We start from the raw sequence: 22,039 nt of genomic DNA, 5'->3' as shown, positions 1-22,039 counted from the left end.
ACTATGTAAAGGTTTCACAAGGCTATTGAATCATATTTGAAGAACAATATTTGTAAGAGGAGAAACGGCGAGATCGGAATCTTACGATGACGGCCTGGAAGGAATAAGATAGAAAAGTATGAGAACTATCCTGATAAGGCACTCAGCCAAGAATCGCTCTGAAAGATGCGATGAATGGGGAAGTATGGATTCTGGGTGAAAGTGGCCGTCGTGAGTACTTGTGACAGGTTTATTGCAAATTGTTGTATTCACATTCGTTATGCTCACGTAATTTTTTTTGTTTTTTTCTTTGTTTTGGTTTTTGGGCGCAAAACTGCTATGGTCATTAGCGCCCGGTCTGTGACTTAGGAAACACTAAAAAACCGAAAACGGAAACCAGCAGCAATGGGAACGAAAGTCAGAAAATTGGAGAAACTAAAAGCAGAAGGAAGGCTTAAAAATCCACTACAGAAAGGGGTTAGTTGTCCCAAAAAAAGCTTCCAATGACTGACGTCATTTCACTGGCACTAATGAACTCGGCGATCGGCCGAGCGCGTGTCATCTGCTAAAATTGACGATATATCAGGCGACAGCTGTAGAAGAGCGCGTAACGGATTAAAATAGGGGCACTCAATTAAAAGGTGTCTTACCGTCCACAGCTGAGAGCAGTGGGGACAGAGTGGGGGAGGATCGCCGCTTCAATGATGTCGATGGCTAAAAAAGTGCCCTATCCGGAGTCTAGTTAAAATTACCTCCACCCGACGACGCGTTCGGGAGGAAGACGTCCAAGCACAAGGAAGAGTTTTCACGTCCCTCAATTTATTTTGGGGAAGTGTCAACCAATGCGCGTGCCATAAATGAACAACACGACATAAAACGCTCCGTAGATCGGCGAAGGGAATCGATTGAATAGCTGGCCGATGAAGAGAGACTGCAGCCTTGGCTGCAACATCGGCCGCCTCATTTCCGCAGATACCAACGTGTCCCGGGAGCCAGAGGAACGCCACCGAGACGCCCCCCAGGTGGAGCAAGCGCAGACAGTCCTGAATCCGGTGGACCAGAGGGTGCACAGGGTAAAGAGCTTTGAAGAGAGAGCTGAGAGAATCTGAGCAGATAACGTACTGTATCCGCCGATGGCGGCGGATGTAGTGGACAGCCTGGAGAACAGCGTAAAGCTCCGCAGTATAAACCGAACACTGGCCGGGAAGCCGAAAGTGATTTGGGGTGTCGCCAACAATATAGGCACTCCCTACACCTAACGATGTTTTCGAGCCGTCGGTGTAAATAAATGTGGCGTCCGTCATTTGTGCACATAGAGCAGCAAATGCCCGACGATAAACAAGTGAAGGGGTACCATCCTTGGGAAATCGACAAAAGTCTCGGAGCAGGCAGATCCGGGGACGGAGCCAAGGCGGTGCTGTACCCAAAGTTGTCAAGAAGGTTTTAGGAAAGCGGAAGGAAAGAGAATGAAGCAGTTGACGGAAGCGGACTCCCGGTGGTAGTAGGGAGGAGGGGCGGCCTGCATACCCTACATCAAAGGAGGCGTCGAAAAAAATGTCATGGGCTGGATTAGCAGGCATGGAAGACAGATGGCTTGCATAACGACGCAGAAGGACTTCTCGCCGATTGGACAGCGGAGGTTCAGCGGTCTCAGCATAAAGGCTTTCCACAGGGCTGGTGTAAAAAGCTCCAGACACTAAACGTAATCCACGGTGGTGGATAGAGTCGAGACGCCGAAGAATAGACGGCCGAGCAGAGGAGTAGACTACGCTTCCATACTCCAATTTCGAGCGCACTAAGGCGCGATAGAGGCGGAGAAGGACCACTCGGTCCGCTCCCCAGGAGGTACCATTCAGGACACGGAGGGTGTTGAGGGATCGCAGACAGCGAGCCGAAAGATAGGAATCGTGGGAGGACCAGCACAGTTTTCTGTCAAACATAAGACCCAAGAATTTAGCGACGTCTGAAAACGGAAGGTTGACAGGACCTAGATGTAAGGAGGGCGGAAGAAACTCCTTACGTCGCCAAAAATTAACACAAACGGTCTTGCTGGGAGAAAAACGGAAGCCGGTGTCGATGCTCCAAGAGTGGAGGCGATAGAGACATGAAGACGTCGTTCAAGAAGGCTGGTCCGTTGAGAGCTGTAGTAGATCGCAAAATCGTCCACAAAGAGAGAGCCCGAGACATCAGGAAGGAGACAATCCATAATTGGATTTATGGCAATGGCAAACCGTACAACACTCAGCATGGAGCCCTGGGGTACCCCGTTTTCTTGGGAGAAAGTACGGGAGAGAGTAGTGTTCACCCGCACCCTAAATGTGCGCTCTGCCATAAATTCGTGAAGAAAAAGGGGCAGCCGACCTCGAAAGCCCCAAGAGAACAGTATGCGGATGATACCTGTCCTTCAACAGGTATCGTATGCTCTCTCCAGATCAAAAAATATTGCTACCGTTTGGCGTTTCCGGAGAAAATTGTTCATGATATAAGTGGAGAGAGCAACAAGATGGTCAACTGCAGAACGATGCTTTCGGAATCCGCATTGGGCAGGTGTTAAAAGACTGCGGGATTCCAGCCACCAAGCTAAACGGTAATTCACCATACGCTCCAAAACCTTACATACACTACTCGTGAGAGAAATGGGGCGATAGCTGGAGGGGAGATGTTTGTCCTTTCCAGGTTTCGGAACAGGAACGACGATAGCTTCCCGCCATCGTCTGGGAAAAGTACTGTCGGTCCAAATTCGATTATAAAGGCGAAGGAGGTAACGCATACTATGGGTTGATAATTGCAGCAACATTTGGACGTGGATACCATCCGGTCCTGGGGCGGAGGAGCGAGAAGAAGAGAGTGCATGTTGGAGTTCCCGCATGGAGAAAACAGTATTATAGCTTTCGCGATTTTGAGAGGAGAAAGCAAGAGGTCACACTTCCGCTGCACGTTTCTTCGGGAGAAACGCTGGCGGGTAATTTGAAGAGCTCGAAATCTCAGCAAAGTGCTGACCCAACGAGTTAGAATTTGCGACGGGGTCCACTAATGTGTCATGCGCGACAGTGAGCCCAGAGACCGGGGAGAAACTAGGCGCGCCTGATAACCATCGAAGCCGACTCCAAAATTCCGAGGAGGGAGTGAAGGTGTTAAATGAGCTAATAAAGAATTTCCAGCTTGCCTTCTTGCTATCGCTGATGACGCGACGGCATCGCGCTCGGAACTGCTTATAGCGGATACAGTTGGCCAAAGTAGGATGGTGGCGGAAAACGCGCAGATCACGTCGCCGCTCACGTATTGCGTCACGGCATGCCTCGTTCCACCAAGGAATTGGGGGGCGGCGGGGCAATTCGGAGGTAAAAGTGTCCATTCGGCCTGGGCAAACTTCCAGCATCTCGGGCGCATATATGGCAGTTGAGGCTGCAGTCTGAGGACACATGGAAACTGGTCACTCGAGTGTGTATCATCAAGGGCGAACCATTCGAAAAGCGCCGAGCTAGCGGAACAGTACCGACCGCAAGGTCCAAATGAGATAAAGTTGTCGTGGAGGCAGACAAAAATGTAGGGACCCCAGTGTTGATGCAAACTAGATCCGCTTGGTGGAAGACGTCTAGCAAGAGTGAGCCACGTGGACAAGGATGTGGAGACCCCCAAAGCGGGTGGTGGGCATTGAAGTCCCCAAACAGCAAATAGAGGGGTGGAAGCTGACCAAGAAGATGAAGGAGATCAGCTCGTGCCATTGGTGTGGACGATGGAATGTATACAGTACAAAGAGAGAACGTGTATCCAGAAAGGGAAACACGGACGGCGACAGCTTGGAAGGAAGTGTTTAAGTGGATTGGGTGATAATGGAGAGTATCGTGGAGAAGAATCATGAGTCCTCCATGGGCTGGAGAGCCTTCAACAGAGGGGAGATCATATCGGACGGACTGAAAATGAGGGAGAACAAAGCGGTCATGGGGACGCAGCTTTGTTTCCTGAATACAGAAGATGACTGGCGAATATGATCGTAAGAGGACCGACAATTCATCCCGATTGGCTCGAATGCCACGGATATTCCAATGGATAATGGACATAAGGGGAACAGAAAATGGAGGAATGTGACCAAGGTTGCCGTCAACTCAACGACTGCTCAGAGCTTGCGACCGACAGCACGGAATGGCATTCAGCCGGAGGCAGAAGTTCATGATCCATGGGTTGTTCAGGAGCAGCTCCTGCCACCAGCGATCGGCCGGTTGATCGGCCGCCAGCAGTGCGCCTCGGCGACACAGAAGACGGCCGAGGGCGATTTCCGCCAGGTTGTGCTGTAGATGGGACACGCCTTGGCGGAGAAGGAGATGAACTGGGTTTCTTATTAGCCTTCTTGGAAACATGATGTTTCGATGAAGGAGAAACCGATGGTTGTGAAGTTGGGGTACGTAAAAAATCGTCACGAGTATGCTATTTTTTCGAAGACTAGGTGTCTGACTTTTGGGCTAGAGATTTAGCAGAACCCGATGAAGGGTGAGCCATAGAGTGGGCAGGCGAAAGTGGTGAGGTTGAACGGGCGATCTTTGCGCTGGCCGATCTGACGACTGTGGCACTAAAGGTGAGGTCGCAAGTCTGCGTGGCCGCCTCCTTTGTTGGCCGAGGAGAAGCAAGGACAGTGCTGTATTTTCCTGTCTGCGGCACGGTGGGCTGTCCACTGGCGAATTCCTTCACTTTGATTTCCTGGATGAGCTTTTTGTCTTTAAAAATGGGGCAATCTCGAGAGGAAGCAGCATGGTAACCCATACAGTTGATGCAGTGAAGGGATGGAGGTGGACAAGCACCCTCATGGGCATCCTTGCCACACGTAACAAATTTGGCCGGATTGGAACAGGACTGGCTGGTGTGATTGAACCGCTGACACCGATAGCAACGCGTAGGGTTTGGGACGTAAGGGCGAACGGAAATTATCTCATAGCCTGCTTTGATTTTTGATGGGAGTTGAACTATGTCAAATGTCAAGAAGCCAGTGCGGGTTGGAATGATGTTCGTGTCAACCCTTTTCATAACTCTATGAACAGCCGTTACGCCCTGGTCAGACAGGTAGTGCTGAACTTTTCGTCAGACGATCCATCGAGGGAGCGTGTATAAACGACTCCACGCGAGGAATTTAAGGTATGGTGCGGTTCCACCCGGACAGGGAAGGTGTGGAGCAGAGAAGTACGCAGCAATTTTTGTGCCTGGAGGGCACTGTGTGTTTCTAACAACAGGGTGCCATTGCGTAATCTGGAACAAGACTTTACAGGACCTGCAATTGCGTCGACACCTTTCTGAATAATGAAAGGGTTGACCGTGGAGAAGTCGTGACCTTCGTCAGACCGAGAAACAACAAGGAACTGTGGCAACGATTGAAGAACTGTCTGTGGCTGAGACAGTGAACTTACGCTTGTTAGCAGACATAGTGGAAGGTGAGGAAACCATTGCGGAAGAATCCCCCACGATTACCGGCGTCTCCGATGGCGCGCTATTCCCTTGTGGGGGCCCTCTCTGAGGGCACTCCCGCCTTAGGTGATTGTTCACACCTCAGGTCACACCTCCCAAGAAACGGACGGAGGGACCAATCGGCACTTTTGGAAGGTATCAGCTCGGGTAATCACCCCTCCCTGGGCCTGGGCCTGGCCGTTACCAGGGGGTACGTACGTGTCCTACCTGTCTACCCGGGGCGGGGAATTACGCGTTACACAGTCACCGGCTACGCACAAAAATGCGTGGGTCGGCCTTCAGACACGCACAGGAAGAAAGAGAAAGGGAAAAACAAAGAAAGGGAAAGGAAAGATGAGAGGTCTCAAACGCTGCAGCGGAGAAAAGGGTAAAGAGAAGAGGTAAGGAAAAGAGAAGGACAAAGGAATGATGAAGACATACAAGCAGAGAAGGCAAAGAATGAGTTACATTTAAGAGTGTCCGGCTCCGGACGTAGGCACAAACCATACTCCCAGAGGGGGAGAAAGGGGAGGAAGGAGCCAGAGGTGAGGGGAGGGCGGGCGAAGATGGGGGATGGGGAAGGATGCGGAAAAGGAAGGTATGCAGCCCGGAAAGGAAGGAAGGCCACATTAGCTCGGGGTCCCGTGCTCGCTACGCACGTATCCACAGAAGAGTTGTGGACCCCCTGTGGGGTAGATGTAGATTGTTTTATGACCTGTATCTGTATTATTCGTCATTTAACTAGCGGTCATGCACGTACCCGTGCAGGAGTTGTTTCACACAGGGGGTCTACAAGTGAGCTCCTGTCTCGAGACTTTATCGGGAGAATGAGTGACTCATGTACAGTGGCAGACCGTCTGAATCGGGCTCAGCAGAGTACGTGGTTCTAATTTTCATCAACCAGAGTAAAGTAGGGGACAGACACATTCCATGAACAGGTCAACAGAATGTTTTTGTCAATTGTTCTGTTGATTTCTTAAATTATTTTTTGTTTATTTATGTTTGTACAGTTTTGTATACGTTTCAGCAGTGTGAATGATGCGTGAATCTGTTAATATGTAGATCATTGTTATACTGAGAAACGCTGTACGAACAAGTGTGAGAAATTTTTAAGACACTGAATGCAGACGTTTTAGGAAGTACAGATTTTGTAAGTAATTATCACGTGGCACATTCAGAAGATCGATGACCAAAAACTTGATTGTATTAATTAGACACTCATAAACTTAATGGTGTGGCGAGCATTTGCGTTTGAGAACAATCCTTGCTTAGCAGCTGTTCACATTTTGGGAAATACGTTACCACGGACTTGCTAACGTGAATGAAAGGGTTTACGCATGACTGTTACGATTAGCACGGGCTCGGCAGTGAACTTGCAATTCTAAATTTCAGAATATACCAAAATTTTGTCAGTACTTCTACCTTTCACTCATAATTAAGACCTTTTCCCAATTCTCAGAATAGTTACGCTGTATGCAGCCTGGTGCGAGTCGCAGTACGGCAGGTTTCTGCTCGGCTCTCCTGCCAGTGATCTGCTGCAACGAGTTCACAGGTAGGTGCAGGCAACAGGAACCGTGCTGACGCACATGGAGCACATGCCGGGGAAACAGTAAAAAAGCCGTGGTACATTGAATCCGTGGTTGAGGGAAATTTAGTGAGAATTTTGAACGCAACCCATTTCGCGACGCCGGAGAGACTGACAAGAAAGAACATGTAATACAGAGCGCAGCGAAGCAGCAGACAACGTCATAGCGGTATCAACGAGCAGCACTACATAAGAGCAGTGATCCCAACTTACACGATGAGCGGGGACCCTTACACTGGTACGGCAGGCTGAGGTGGTCTGACACACCCGTTTCAGCATGCCGAGGCTGCAGCATTCAGTGAAAGGTAAGTTTGTAACATTTGGTTGTGTGTGTGTGTGTGTTTTGAAAGAGTAACATGGAAGGTGATAAACATTTTAAAATACGATAAAAAAAAGGACGGACCCTCAATGAATATAAGTGCTTCGCAAACCAGCAGGGCTGAACAGAGAGGAGTAGGCCTAGTAGATGTTAAAGTAAAAAGAGGACATTTTTGACGATGTTTCTTTGTTATTTACGGGCTGTGGAGTAGAAGCTGCTTCAAGTACGTCAGTTAATGTAACTGGTGGAGATAATGTAGGGCCTGGAAGTGGCATGAAGCATGAAATCGGTAACAACCAGTTCTGTGATGGCAATGCTGGGAGCGTAACTGAATCAAATGTGTCAAATTTGGATACAAAATTTGGTATAGTACCGGTGGAACAACCAACAGGAAACAGTAATGCAGAAAATAGAACCAAGATGTATGCAATAAATGTTTGCAGCTATAGTGGGTTCTATAAAAGATGAACATACTAATTTTGCCGAAACAATTGGCCAGAAAATCAATGAAAAACTTGTAAGGCAAACTGCGGTTTAAAAAAAAAGTGAGAAAATGATTTGAAGTCGTTAGAATGTAAAGTAGATGGCAAAATTTCTCAAATTGAAAATAACTCCCAACAATCCATTAGAACTGTAAAAATTGAAGTAACAGATGCCTTGAAAAAAGTTACTATTGCAAACGAAGGGTAGATGTGATAAAACAATGTGCCAAATGTATGGATGAAGTAAAAAATGTGTCTGACCTAGTGGGTGTGTCAGAAGAAAATGTTCTTCAGCTGACTAACCAGGTAGAAGAGGTTGAAAATAAGTCGGGTGAGCATAGCAGTAGATTATGCCAAGTTGAAACTAACGTCAGACATGGAACTAACACTTGTGGGTGCAGTTTTGTAGCAGAATCGTCAAATATCATACGTCGCTAGCACGCAGTTTTTACATTTTGATCCAACAGGAAATGTACATCCAAAAGAACTTTGTAAGGTATTATAACTGCCCATGAACTGGCGAAACAAAATTATTGCAGCTCCGAGGGATGACTTCCATAAATTCGTTAGTTATTTGGAGAGAGTTGACAAGATGATGTATGAGGAGGAGCAGGCAAATCGTAATCAGTGTAAAAAGTTGTATGTTTTCAAAGAGATAGTATCGACAGCAACTGAGAGATATGTACCACATAAATTAATGAGTGATGGTACTGATCCCACATGGTACACAAGACGCGTCAGATCGTTGTTGCAGAAGCAACAAAAAAAGCATGCCAAATTTAAAAGAACTCAAAATCCCCAAGATTGGCAAAGTTTTACAGAAGTTCGAAATATAGCGCGTACTTCAATTCGAGATGCTTTTAATAATTGTCACAACGAAATTCTGTCTCGAAATCTGGCAGAGAACCCAAAGAGATGCTGGTCATACATAAAGCACACCAGTGGCAAGGCGCAATCAATACCTTCACTCCGCGATATAACGGTGAAGTCACTGATGACAGTGCCACTAAAGCAGAGTTATTAAACATGGTTTTTCGAAACTCCTTCAGCTAAGAAGACGATGTAAATATCCCTGAATTCCAATCACGAACAACTGCCAAGATGAGAAATATAGAAGTAGATATCCTCGGTGTGACAAAGCAGCTAAAATCACTTAATAAAGGCAAGGCCTCCAGTCCGAATTGTACATCAGTCAGATTCCTCTCAGAGTATGCTGATAAAAAAAGCTCCATATTTAGCAATTATATACAACCACTCGCTCATAGAAAGATCCGTACCTAAAGACTCGAAAATTGCTCAACTCGCACCAATACCCAAAAAGGGAAGTAGGAGTAATCTGCTGTTTTATAGGCCCATCTGGTTAACGTCGATTTGCAGTAGTGTTTTGGAACACGTACTGTATTCGAACATTATGAAGTACCTCGAAGGAAACGATTTATTAACACAGTCAGCACGGATTCAGAAAATATTCTTGTGAAACACAACTAGCTCTTTATGCTAATAAGGTAATGAGTGCGATCGACAGAGGATGTCAAATTGATTCAATATTTTTAGGTTTCCAGAAAGCTTGCGACACGGTTCCTGACAAGCGTCTTCTAAGAAAACTGCGTGCCTACGAACTATCGCCTCAGTTGTGCCACTGGATTCGTGATTTCCTGTCAGAAAGGTCACAGTTCGTAGTAACAGAAAGTCATCGAGTAAAACAGAAGTAATATCCGGCGTTCCCCTAGGAAGTGTTATAGGCCCTCTATTGTTCTTGATCTATATTAACGACATAGGAGAAAATCTGAGTAGCCATCACAGATTGTTTGCAGATGATGCTGTCATTTGCCGCCTTCACTCGCAAAATGATTTAGATAATATATCTGTATGGTGTGAAAAGTGGCAATTGACTCTGAATAAAGAAAAGTTTGATGTTTTTCACATGAGTACTAAAGGAATTTAGCTAAATTTCGATTACGCGATAAGACACACAAAACTGAGGGCTGTAAATTCAGCTAAATACTTAGGGATTACTATTACAAATAACCTAAATTGGAACGATCACATACGTAACATTGTGGGTAGAGCAAACCAAATACTGGGATTCATTGGCAGAAAGAAGGAGAAACAGGTCTACTAAAGAGACTGCTTACACCACGCTTGTCCGCCCTATTCTGGAGTATTGCTGTGCGGTGTCGGATCCGTATCAGGTGGGACTGACGGATGACATCGAAAAAGTACAAAGAAGGGCAGCTCGTTTTGTACTATCGTGAAATAGGGAGATAGTGTCGCAGACACGATACGTCAATTGGAGTGGCAATCATTAAAACAAAGGCGTTTTTCGTTGTAACTGGATCTTCTCACGAAATTTCAATCACCAATTTTCTCCTCCGATTGCGAAAACATTCTGTTGCCACCCACCTACATAGGGAGAAATGATCATCACGATAAGAGAAATCGGGGCTCACACAGAAAAATAGAAGTGCTCGTTTTCCCGCATGCCGTTCGAGAGTGGAACGGTAGGGAGACAGCTTGAAGGTGGTTCACTGAACCCTCTGCCAGACAGTTTATTGTGAATAGCAGTGTAATCACGTAGAAGCAGATGTTGTATCGAACGACCAAACAATGCAGAACCGCGGCACAGTGTAAACGTTAACACAATTGGCGAGTACCGTGGAAATAGCAGGGGCGGAGGTGCCGAGAGGTGGCGCTATCCACCAAATGATAGGCGAAATAATGGCGAGCAGGTGCACTATTATCGACCGTATTCTCCGGTGTGAGAGGACGATGTAACGCCAAGGCGACTGCAAATGGTGGTGGACATAAGAAATGGTACAGAATCCGAGAATCCGTTAAACTAAATGCCGTCTGTAAAAGGGCTAGCTTTTACAAGATAGGAAGTGAGTAATTTGAACCCGCTAGCAAAACCCTATGTACTTGTTAGAACTAAACAACCAGGAATTGTGAGGAGCAAAAGAAGGTAGTAATAGGCGGAACGCGCTATATACAAATCTGTACATTTAACGGAGGTTTAGGGGATTTTTTGGACGGACACACAGAATAAGCACTGTGTTGCAGACGAAGTGGGTGATGTATTTGCGGAAAATCTGACAGAACATGACTGCCAGAAAGTCTTTAGTAACCAAGTTGAAGTCGAGTCATGTTCTGGGGAAGGAGAAAGTACAGAAGGTGCAGAGTTACAGGAGATTACTGATGTCAGTGTAGATGAAATACTAGCGTCTATAAATGACGACGTTGGTGAGGCTACAAGGGATAGGCAGGAAAATGGTGACCAAAATGGGGTCAGCCAACTAATTGTGGGAAAAAGGGAGAGACAGAAAGGAAAGGGAGAATGACGAAGCGCTCGAAAAAATTTGAGCTTTCATTTAGTGAACAGAATAGGGAGAAAAGAGTAATTCTGCAAAAATGTGTCTAATTTCTGGAAACAGAGAAGGTTTCGATTGAAGGGAGGCTGTGAACGATTTGTTGGAGGAGGGTTCTGACACCAGCAATGAAAGGAAGGTGTTGAGTCAGCCAGTAAGTATTCTGCAAGTGTGTAACGAAGAAGTGCAGTGTTTAGCAGGTAGTGGCAATGGTTTATGTTGGTTAGAATCGTTGCCAAATAGAAATGAAGTTGTAATAATGCCAGTAATGGGGGTGCAAATAATTGTAGCCACAGAAAAGAGTTATAAAAACGTGTTAAACACGAAGTTCTCTTGCCAGTAAAAAAATGGTGTGCAAGTACTCCAAAACGTCCTTATAATATGTGAGCTATGTATGAAAATGCCAATTGGGATTTTTTTAACCAGTACAAAGGGAGATTAAATTTTAATGAAAATACAGTAATTTTTTAAACAAATGGGAAATAACTGAACATTTACGCTAGTTGTCCATCCAGCGGAAATGTAGAACGTTAATAAAGTTTGATTTATTTAAAGCACTTTAAGACAAAAAATTTCTGAGGTTTTACTTTTCTGCTAGCCCTTACATTCGCAATCTCAAATTTTACTTTCCGATTCGTTTTCGTGCCTTTTATTAAAATACTAATAAATACAATGTCTGGAGTATTATTCCGTTTTATTTGTAGTGCATGTGACATATAAAATGGAAGGAAAAAGCTAAAAAGATTGCTTGTAGGGACTCGGCCCCAGGACCCTCGGTTCACCGCTCTGAACTCTCTCTGGTGCGCCAACCGCTGACTGGGAGCTGTGCTGACAGATGACTCATTCCTCGTCCGACCCGCGCCAAAACACCTGCTGTTTGCCAAACGCTTGGCCTTCTGGAGCTCCCATTTATGTCGCATTGACTTCTGGCCGAGCCCTGCAGAGACCATAAATCTGTAGGGAGCAGGTGAGCTGCCCTTGTGAGTGTAAAGGAAGAGGGAGACGTCTGTTCGACAGAGAAGGTAGAATAATTTCTGGCGGCGAAAATGCAAACGATTTGGAATTATCCAGTCTTACGCTTTCCCAAATTTTCTCATTTAAGTATGCATCTGTCTCTTCTTGCAATATAAGGGAGATAATTTTCTGCCTTGCAGAACAATCCAGCAGACATGCGCGACCCTAAATGAGGAGCATTTGGGTTATCATTTATTTGTCATGTTGCTTTTAGCGCCGGGTGTCTCGAAACAGATGCTTGGCACGCCCTTGATGCAGCTGCTTTCATTTAAGCAGAGGGGCTGCGTCTTTAAGGCAAGTGGAATCTCTCAGGAATTAAGGGAAGTGGAATCTCTCAGGAAAGAAAGGTGCTCGAAAGCAACTGGCTGTGCGCTATAGTAAGGAACCGACCCTGGCATTTGGCTAAACTGAAAATGGGAATCCACTGAAAATCATTTTCAACGCTGACGGCTGATGGATTCAAACCACCTCACCTCCCGAATCCAGGGATTGCTAGCTCAGCGCCTCGGCTCGCTGAACTACCCTGGGTCGGTGGAGAATCGAGGGAAAACCGGTTGTAGACTGTACTACAATAAAATAAAATGCCCCGCAACAAACGATTGAATTCTGACATAGCTTGTTTTTCCTTTACACGTGCATGTTTAGTCATTTGACACTGCACGGATGAGGACACATCTTTAAGATTTAACTGTGCATGGAATTGCTGGCTTCAGTTACTGCGGTGTCACAAGAGCAGAAATAGATTTTGTACGAAAGGGTGAGGCAGGGATGAAGGGCGCTGCCGGCTCGGAGGAATTCAAGCAGCGCGCTTTTGGAAACGAACTACAGAATGCGCTGTCTCATCCTGTACCCCCCACCCCAGCCAAAAAATGGTTCCATATCGGAACTGACTTTCATAACTGATACTACCCAGGTGATAAGATTGGGTCACCTTTCGGCATTTTGTCCACTAATGACAGAAAACTGGGCAACATTTTTGAAAGGAATACAGCCATCGCCATTTAGGCGATAGTTTTCTTGATGAACGCGATTTTTGGGCGACACAGCTGAATCCGAGTGTATTTTTGTGCACTGATTATAATTTAATGTTATTTTCTATGATATTTACCGCTTCGCTGCCTTGTGAAATACTGAAATAGGGCAACCCCGAAGCTCCACCAGCCTCCGAGTAACGACTCCAGTGCTAACACTGAACTGCTATAGGCAGGTAATTAGGCAATGACAGTAGTGCGTACATATTTTTAACTTACCATAACGCTGGCGGACGAATCAAAATCGATTTGCCTCTTTCCTGTTACGAACTTATTCATAATTATAAACTATCACAACAGCACACAAACAATAAACGGTAGCACTTACATTACATTTGAAACGTCCCCTTTGAACAATTTTACAGGACTGTGCTTAAACTGACACACAATATTTTTTTAGCCCAACGCAATCTGACTTGCGAAAATCCCTACAAAAGAATGGCCCTGACCAACATTAACCTATACCTTTCACAAATCACTTACCTCACAAAAAATCTTCGTTACTGGAACTACTGCAATACAGCGAGCGCCACTACTGCCAGCTAAAAAGATTCAAACTACTGAAGGCACTAACTACTGATAGGCATTGTTAGCAAATGAAAGATTTTAATAGAGAACAAACAATGTATTTACCTCAATAGTGTTCAAAAGTCATGATGTATATAGCAGTTCATGACATCCAGTCTTAAAAATCTCAAACACATTCAACTACAATTAACTGAAGTGGTTAACAAAACTGAACAAGCAAGGCCAACATTTGGTTTTGGCTAAGAGAGCGACAGAGAGCTGACAGTGCTACGAATGTGTAGACAGCTCAAATCTTGAGCTAACTGACTACTGACAGGGCGTATCCCCCTTTCGTCGTGTGATTGGAAATCAAAATATCTTTCAATTTCAGTACATGGTAACTATGTCTTAAGTACTTTCGTTTGGGTGATAGGGGGGCCGCCGGACATTCTGCACTACCCCTTTCCCTACCTCCTTGCGCCATTTCGTGTAGTTTGTTCTGTTACTGCGGGATGCGTTCCTTTTTTGTTTACTTTTCGTGCCATTGGGAGCGGCACTCTCTCTCTTCCCCCCCCCCCCCCCCCCTCACTGTGCGTGTGTGTGCGTGTGTATGTGTGTAGATTACTGCACCCGCAGTCTACGCGTCGCGTATTTCACTAGTAACCACGATTTCCCTGGTCTTCGGTTCCAGGCTCGCCACTGATTAATTCTAGAATAAAAACAATCAGCAATGGCGGCCAAAGACTTCCGGCACAAAAAGTCACACTCGTTCCGCCAGCGGCCTTGTCAAAGGGGCCAGAGGGGGGCTGCGAAACTGCTTCAAAAATGTCGAAGAATCAGCAGTGATCAGCAGCACGAGGATGCAGGACGCAATGGAAACCACTTGTGATAGGCGGTAAAACATTTTGTCATTGCAAAAATTTGAAAGAGAAAGTACGTATTTGTTGCAAAAACTTAACTGTGATTTTATAAAAGAAGCATTATAATCATTGAAAATGGCAGAAAAACAAGATAAGGAAAGAAAATGGGTATCTTTACGATCCTTTTCTGTTACTGTTTTTTGTGAGATGACCTCGTTAGTTCCGGCGAATGCCTGAACTGAGCAAAACTCTTGATTTCTGTGTTAATGAATTGTACACCGCATCAGAGACAACACACAGTCGAAACCGGTTGTAACGACGTAGAAGGGACCGACGGTTTACGGTAGTTATAGCTGACAGTCGCACAAACCGGTTTTTGCTTTGGATTTTAATAATAATTCCACGTCTATAAATTTTAGGCTGTCTTGGAGTTGACTTTCGGAAAAGCAGCAGAAATACGGTGCACCTACATACAGTTTTTACAATGCGTTATTTGTGGAGAGGGACTGAAGAGGAATTTTTCTTACGTTTGTCCGCTACGTACAGCAATAGAATTCCATCAAAATGCAAAAACCTTCAATAAGTGAAGAAAGAAGGAGCAACGACGTGAACGGTTCACTCATATTGAAGGTGGTCTTGGACTGAACGAGGTAACGTGTTGAGCACTTTTAGAACTTGCAGTGAGTGCTGTGAGGTAGGGCAGCCAGGAAGCACACACCTCCGCTTCAGTCACTGGATCACAAAATTTCATCAACAGAACCAAAATGGTAAGACAGTATTCTGAACATAAATTACAGGAAGGCCTACACTTGCTTCTATGTTTCTCGTTAAAATGTTCCTCTAGAACTGACATGTAATTATATTTTCACGCAATTTGGGTGCATAGATCCTGAGATATCAGTACTCAGAACAACCACTTCTGGCCGCAATAACGGCCTTGATACGCCTGGGCATTGAGTCAAACTCATGGATGGCGTGTACAGGTACAGCTGCCCACGCAGCTTCAACGCGATACGACAGTTCATCAAGAGTAGTGACTGACGTATTGTGACGAGCCAGTTGCTCGGCCACCATTGACCAGACGTTTTCAGTTGGTGAGAGATCTAGAGAATGTGCTGGCCAGGGCAGCAATCGAACATTTTCTGTATCCAGAAAGGCCCGTACAGGACCTGCAACATGCGGTCGTGCATTATCCTCCTGAAATGTAGGGTTTTGCAGGGATTGAATGAAGGGTAGAGCCACGGTTCGTAACATCTGAAATGTAACGTCCACTGCGAACAGGAGGTGACCGAGACGTGTAACCAATGGCACCCCATACCATCACGCCGGGTGATACGCCAGTATGGCGATGACGAATACACGCTTCCAATGTGCGTTCACCGCCATGTCGCCAAACACGGATGCGACCATCATGATGCTGTGAACAGAACCTGGATTCATCAGAAAAAATGACGCTTTGTCATTCGTGCACCCAGGTTCGTCGTTGAGTACACCATCGCAAGCGCTCCTGTCTGCGATGCAGCGTCAAGGGTAACCGCAGCCATGGTCTCCGAGCTGATAGTCCGTGCTGCTGCAAATGTCATCGAACTGTTCGTGCAGATGGTTGTTGTCTTGCAAACGTCCCCACCTGCCGACTGAGGGATCGAGACGTGGCTGCGCGATCCGTTACAGCCGTGCGGATAAGATGCCTGTCATCTCGACTTCTAGTGATACGAGGCCGTTGGGATCCAGCACGGCGTTCCGTATTACCCTCCTGAACCCACCGATTCCATATTCTGCTAACAGTCATTGGATCTCGACCAACGCGAGCAGCAATGTCGCGATACGATAAACCGCAATCGCGATAGGCTACAATCCGACCTTTATCCAAGTCGGAAACGTGATGGTACGCATTTCTCATCCTTACACGAGGTATCACAACAACGTTTTACCAGGCAACGCCGGTCAACTGCTGTTTGTGTATGAGAAATCTGTTGGAAACTTACCTCATGTCAGATCATTGTAGGTGTCGCCACCGGCGCCACCCTTGTGTGAATACTCTGAAAAGCTAATCATTTGCATCTCGCAGCATCTTCTTCCCGTCGGTTAAATTTCATCTTCGTGCTGTAGCAATTTTAATGGCCAATCGTGTACTTAACACACGTAACCACAAAACATGAATGACGAATACCCTATTACTCCATCTCTGTTCTTTGAAAAAACAGCACACATTGGGATTTAATTTTCTAGTTTTCTCTGACCGCAGCCAAGTCAGTTGCTTTAAATGCAGTACAATAACGCATACTACAATATACTGTCCTACTTAAGGCAATCTGTTATATTTGTTTGCTTTTCGCATCTAAGATGTGCGTATGCACTTTGCATTTACAATGTATTCGTTGTGAGGCCTAATTTGAAGACAACAATCTGCTGAAATCGAAAGCTCAAAAATAAGCGTTGCGCCTACGAATACGCAACAACCAAAAACGAACATTGGGCGTTACAGCCGATGTGTTTCCCCAAAACTGGATTTAATATCGTACTTTTATACGATAAGTCGCAAAAAGCGATGTCGTACTAAGCGACTTTTTAAATATAGCGTTGGCACAGGCTTTAGATGGAACCATTAGATTTCGGTGTCACGGCCAACAAGTGGTTAAAAGTGATGTCGCTATAAACAGTCTCGAATGTCTCTATACGCAAGGACGTGTGACCTGTAATCGAGAAAGTGGCCAGATGATTCCTCCATTGGCAAAGGATTCCGGATCGGTCAGCCATTCGGATCCCTTTCAGGGGACTGTCTAGGGGGAGGCGACCAAAGGAAAAGGTGGAAAACGAACGAAAGGTTTACGTTGTATGACCTGGGGCATGAAATGTCACAAGTTTGAACTCGTGGTAGGGAGGGTGCAAAATCTGAAGTGGCAAATGGTAAGGCTCAATCTAGATACAGGAAATGGCAAATAGTAAGGCTCAATATAGACACAGTGGGGTTCAGTGAAGCGAAATGGGAAGAAGACATGGGTTTCGGTCACACAGGTATACGGCAATATCAACGACGGCAGAAAATGGTACAACGGGAGTAGGATTTGTTATGAAAAGGAAGGTAGGACAGAGTGAATTACTGTGACCCGTTCGGTGACAGGGCAGTTTTCAGGGCTGAAGCGGCGATTCAGTATATAAAGGGAGATGAAAATGTATAATCCGTTAATCATAAGAATAAAGATGATGTAAACAAAGGCGATGACTGGTCAGAAGCCGTAGCACACGTACACTGGTGTTGTTGACACTCCTAGAAGTAGGTCCTACTTGTGTATCAGGTATCTTATTACTAAGCTGCGTTAAATAAAACGCAGATATTCTAATATATTAACAGCCGTCAATGTTTTTCGTAATCATGCTTTAGCTACGTGGTTTTTATTTCAAAAATCGTCTACAGTCGCTGTCTCTGGAGCGTTGTGATCTGATTGTTGCGCCCTTAATGCGCAGTACGAAAATGGCTGAGGCTGCTTTCTGTTCTGTGGTGAAACACGTATGTGGAATACCGCTAGGAAGTGCAGAGAAATAGGCTGTTGGTAATGTTTTTCATAAATTTACGGAGATTATCGGCTTATATAACGCATGTCACGAACGAATGTTTACTGAACGTATAGCGCAGTTGGTGGCGTAATGGATGGTTCAAATGGCTCTAAGCACTATGGGACTTAACATCTATGGCCATCAGTCCCCTAGAACTTAGAACTACTTAAACCGAACTAACCTAAGGACATCACACACATTGATGCCCAAGGCAGAGTTCAAACCTGCGACCGTAGCAGCAGCGCGGTACCGGACTGAAGCGCGTAGAACCGCTCGGCCACAGCGGCCGGCGGCAAGTAGCATAATGGAATATGAACCAAATGCGGTTATTCGCTAGTTAAAATCTCTGGTTCAATTTGAAATACCTACATCTCCTAATTATAAAACACAATTTTTCATGAATAATGCACCTCTTGTTTCTAATTACATAATGGACTCTAAATTCCTGTTTCCATTTCAAATACAAATTCTGAATTATCGATTATAGATCACGTAACTAATGAGGAGGTATTGAATAGGATTGGGGAGAAGAGAAGTTTGTGGCACAACTTGACTAGAAGGGATCGGTTGGTAGGACATGTTTTGAGGCATCAAGGAATCACAAATTTAGCATTGGAGGGCAGCGTGGAGGGTAAAAATCGTAGAGGGAGACCAAGAGATGAATACACTAAGCAGATTCAGAAGGATGTAGGTTGCAGTAAGTACTGGGAGATGAAGAAGCTTGCACAGGATAGAGTAGCATGGAGAGCTGCATCAAACCAGTCTCAGGACTGAAGACCACAACAACAACAACAATTATCGATGTTTCATGAAAAACTGTTCATACAAGTTGTTTAAATTAAGAAATCATAATTTAATTTTTAAGACAAAAATAAAAACCAAATCCTCTATATTTGGACTCGGTCCATCGTTTTATACCACAGACGTAGTATCACAGAAACGAGAAAAACAGTCATTTTCACAGCATCGAGCACATAATACAAATGCTGCACAATTACATTTGCTACTGCACCATTACAGTATGAACCCAACAGAACTGATGTGGAGCCAAGCTGCGCGATTTGGCGTGAGAAGTAACGAGACTGCTAAGCTGCCAGACGTACCGGAACTAACGCACCCATCTTTTTCGGACGCCACTGTGGAACGCTGGCGGGATATAGAACGGCTCGTCATAAAAGAAGAGAAAATGCTGCGCCTGGTTGGCTTTGTGGATTCTGATGATGATAGGCAGTGGCTACAATATTTAACTATACGGTGAAATCCTTCGATACTCTTTTGCGTTACACACAGCTTATGCAGAAAAATTTGCGTGCGGTTAGGAATTTTCATCATTCTTGTTTTCAGTTACAATCGTACGTAAGCTAAAAACCATAAAGTGGTGCGGTTTTCGTCTAGTTGCCAAAGGAGCGTATTGTGGGAAAATTGCAGTGTATTATTTCATCCAGCTTAAGAATGACATTCGAAGCTGTATTGCTCCTCTGCTCGCCTCTCTGTACGTGTGAACTGCAGCTGGGCACGCACTGCAGGCAGCCTGCACCAGCTGACCGGCCAGTGCTGTCAAAGTTAAATGCTTGTTCCAGCAAACGCGGAAGAATACATAGTGCAATGTTTACATCATGTTTATTCTTATGATGAACGGATTACACTAGTAATAGCGGAGTGGAATGCGGTGGTAGGGGGGAGAAGCAAGGGTAGCAGGAGAATATGGGCCTGGTATAGAAGGAACGAGGAGGAAGAAACACGAGTTCAGCAATAAAACTCAGACAGTAATAGCAAATACTCCGTTCAGGAGGAGGAGACAATACTTGGAAAGCGCCGTGAGATACAGGAGGATTCCAGTTAGGTTACAGTGTGGTCAGGCAGAGATTCCGAAATCAGGTATTGGATTGTCAGGTGTACCCAGGAGTAGATATAGACTCAGATCACAATTTAGTAGTGGTGAAGAGCAGGCTAAAGTTTAGGAGACTAGTCGGGAAGAGCCAATATGCAAAGAAGTGGGAAGCACTAAGGAATGAAGAGATACGCTTAAAGGTCTGTGAGGCTACAGATACTGCAGTAATGTATAGCTCATTAGCCACTTAGAATGGACATCTCTAAAAAGGGCAGTGACAGAAAAAAGGTCAAGTAAACCAAAGTCCTAAAACACGTACGTTATGAGCTATGAGCACTTTTTCATGGTCAATACCGTGTAACTAGCAGTAAATAGTTTTTGTATCACTCTTTCCAATGTGTCAGTCGTTTTGTATTCCGTTCTTTGTGCCTTACGAACACGTCTGTGCTAGTGGAGGAGTCACTTGTGTCCCCCACTTGAACGTCAATTCGGCATCGTGAGAATTCTGAGGGGCAACGATCAACGTTCATTAAGTTACTGCCTCTGTTTGCACACACACACCTGCAAATATACCGCTATTTCCGTTGGAAACGATTAGAATAAATATCTGTTGACATCGTGTATCAGCTATGTGTGAGCATTACGGATGCATTTGGAGCCGCGGAGCAGAGGAGTTTTGGAAATGGAAAATAGAGTTTAGAAAATGCTGTGTCGGCACAGAAACTTAGGACGACTCACGACAGATACGCATAGGCAGTCCAGTTACGCTGGATTCCCCGAAAAATTGCAGCAATCTTAGATAAATAAGGGTATACACGAGAACTGCGCAGGGGGAAGTGGCACCTCGTCTAGGAATGGTCGCAAGTAAAAGTAGGCCGTCCTGCGAATGAGTTAGGAGGCAAGCTCGCAAATGAGCGAGCCCGTGAAAGCGCAATAGACAGCTAGAGCGGAAATTTTGCGTCAGTGATGGAATTACAGATGCAGTGCGAAAGGAAAGTGCGAAAAGGTGGTCTGAAACCATAAGAAAGAGACGACAAAAAGAAAAGGTGGTCTGAAACCATAAGAAAGAGACGACAAAAATTTATGTTTTATTGTTGAAGAGGTATTCAAAAAAATGGTTGAAATGGCTCTGAGCACTATGGGACTCAACAGCTTAGGTCGTAAGTCCCCTAGAACTTTGAACTACTTAAACCTAACTAACCTAAGGACATCTCACACACCCATGCCCGAGGCAGGATTCGAACCTACGACCGTAGCAGTCCCGCGGTTTCGGACTGCAGCGCCAGAATCGCACGGCCACCGCGGCCGGCAGAAGAGCTATTCTGCAGCAGCGGGACACAGTAATATCCTTTGTCAGAGTACTGGTTCTTACCAGTGAATGTTACAAAAGTTTAACTGAAAACTAAAACAAGGAAAAATTCCCGGGTTTTTCCCGGATCTTCCGGGTCGTATACACCCTGTAATAAAATTCAGTGTACAGTGAGGCCGTATTTTTCGGATAGGCAATACTTTCACTGCCCTCGTGCGCCACGGCGAAGTGAGCGTCCGGCAGGACTGCTTCCCCCCCCCCCCCACCCACCCCCTTTCCGACCCAACACGGTGTTAGGGTGGGGCAACGCGTGTTCGAGCCCCAGTCGGGTCGCGTCGCAATTTGCGGGGCTGCCCCGTCTGAACCTGTGAATGTACAGAGGCGCGCTGCGCTGCGCCGCGCCACACACGCTATACGCACCTGAATCTGCGCCCAGCCTCACGTACTCCACGTGGTCACCAGTACTGCACATACCTTCCTGTATCTTGAAATACTGCACTGCTTTCGGCTGTGGCCACATTAAGCACTTTTCTTGTAGCGTTAAAATACCGTATTAAGACTCCTGAATTTCAGCAACACACCCCTTAGTCCCACCCTGGAAGGTCACAGTATCGGAAACATTTTTTCACAAATCAAGCACTAGCTGAGACTAAACGTGTATATCGCTTACGAAATGCCCTTCGTACGTCATTACTTTTATCACGGTCTATAACATCTTTCAGTTTGTGCGTGACAGCAAGAGCGGTTCATCTCAACAAATTGTGGCGCT

Source organism: Schistocerca cancellata, chromosome 11 (assembly GCF_023864275.1).
Source record: "Schistocerca cancellata isolate TAMUIC-IGC-003103 chromosome 11, iqSchCanc2.1, whole genome shotgun sequence".
Classification (NCBI taxonomy): domain Eukaryota; kingdom Metazoa; phylum Arthropoda; class Insecta; order Orthoptera; family Acrididae; genus Schistocerca; species Schistocerca cancellata.
This window is presented reverse-complemented; position numbering follows the sequence as displayed.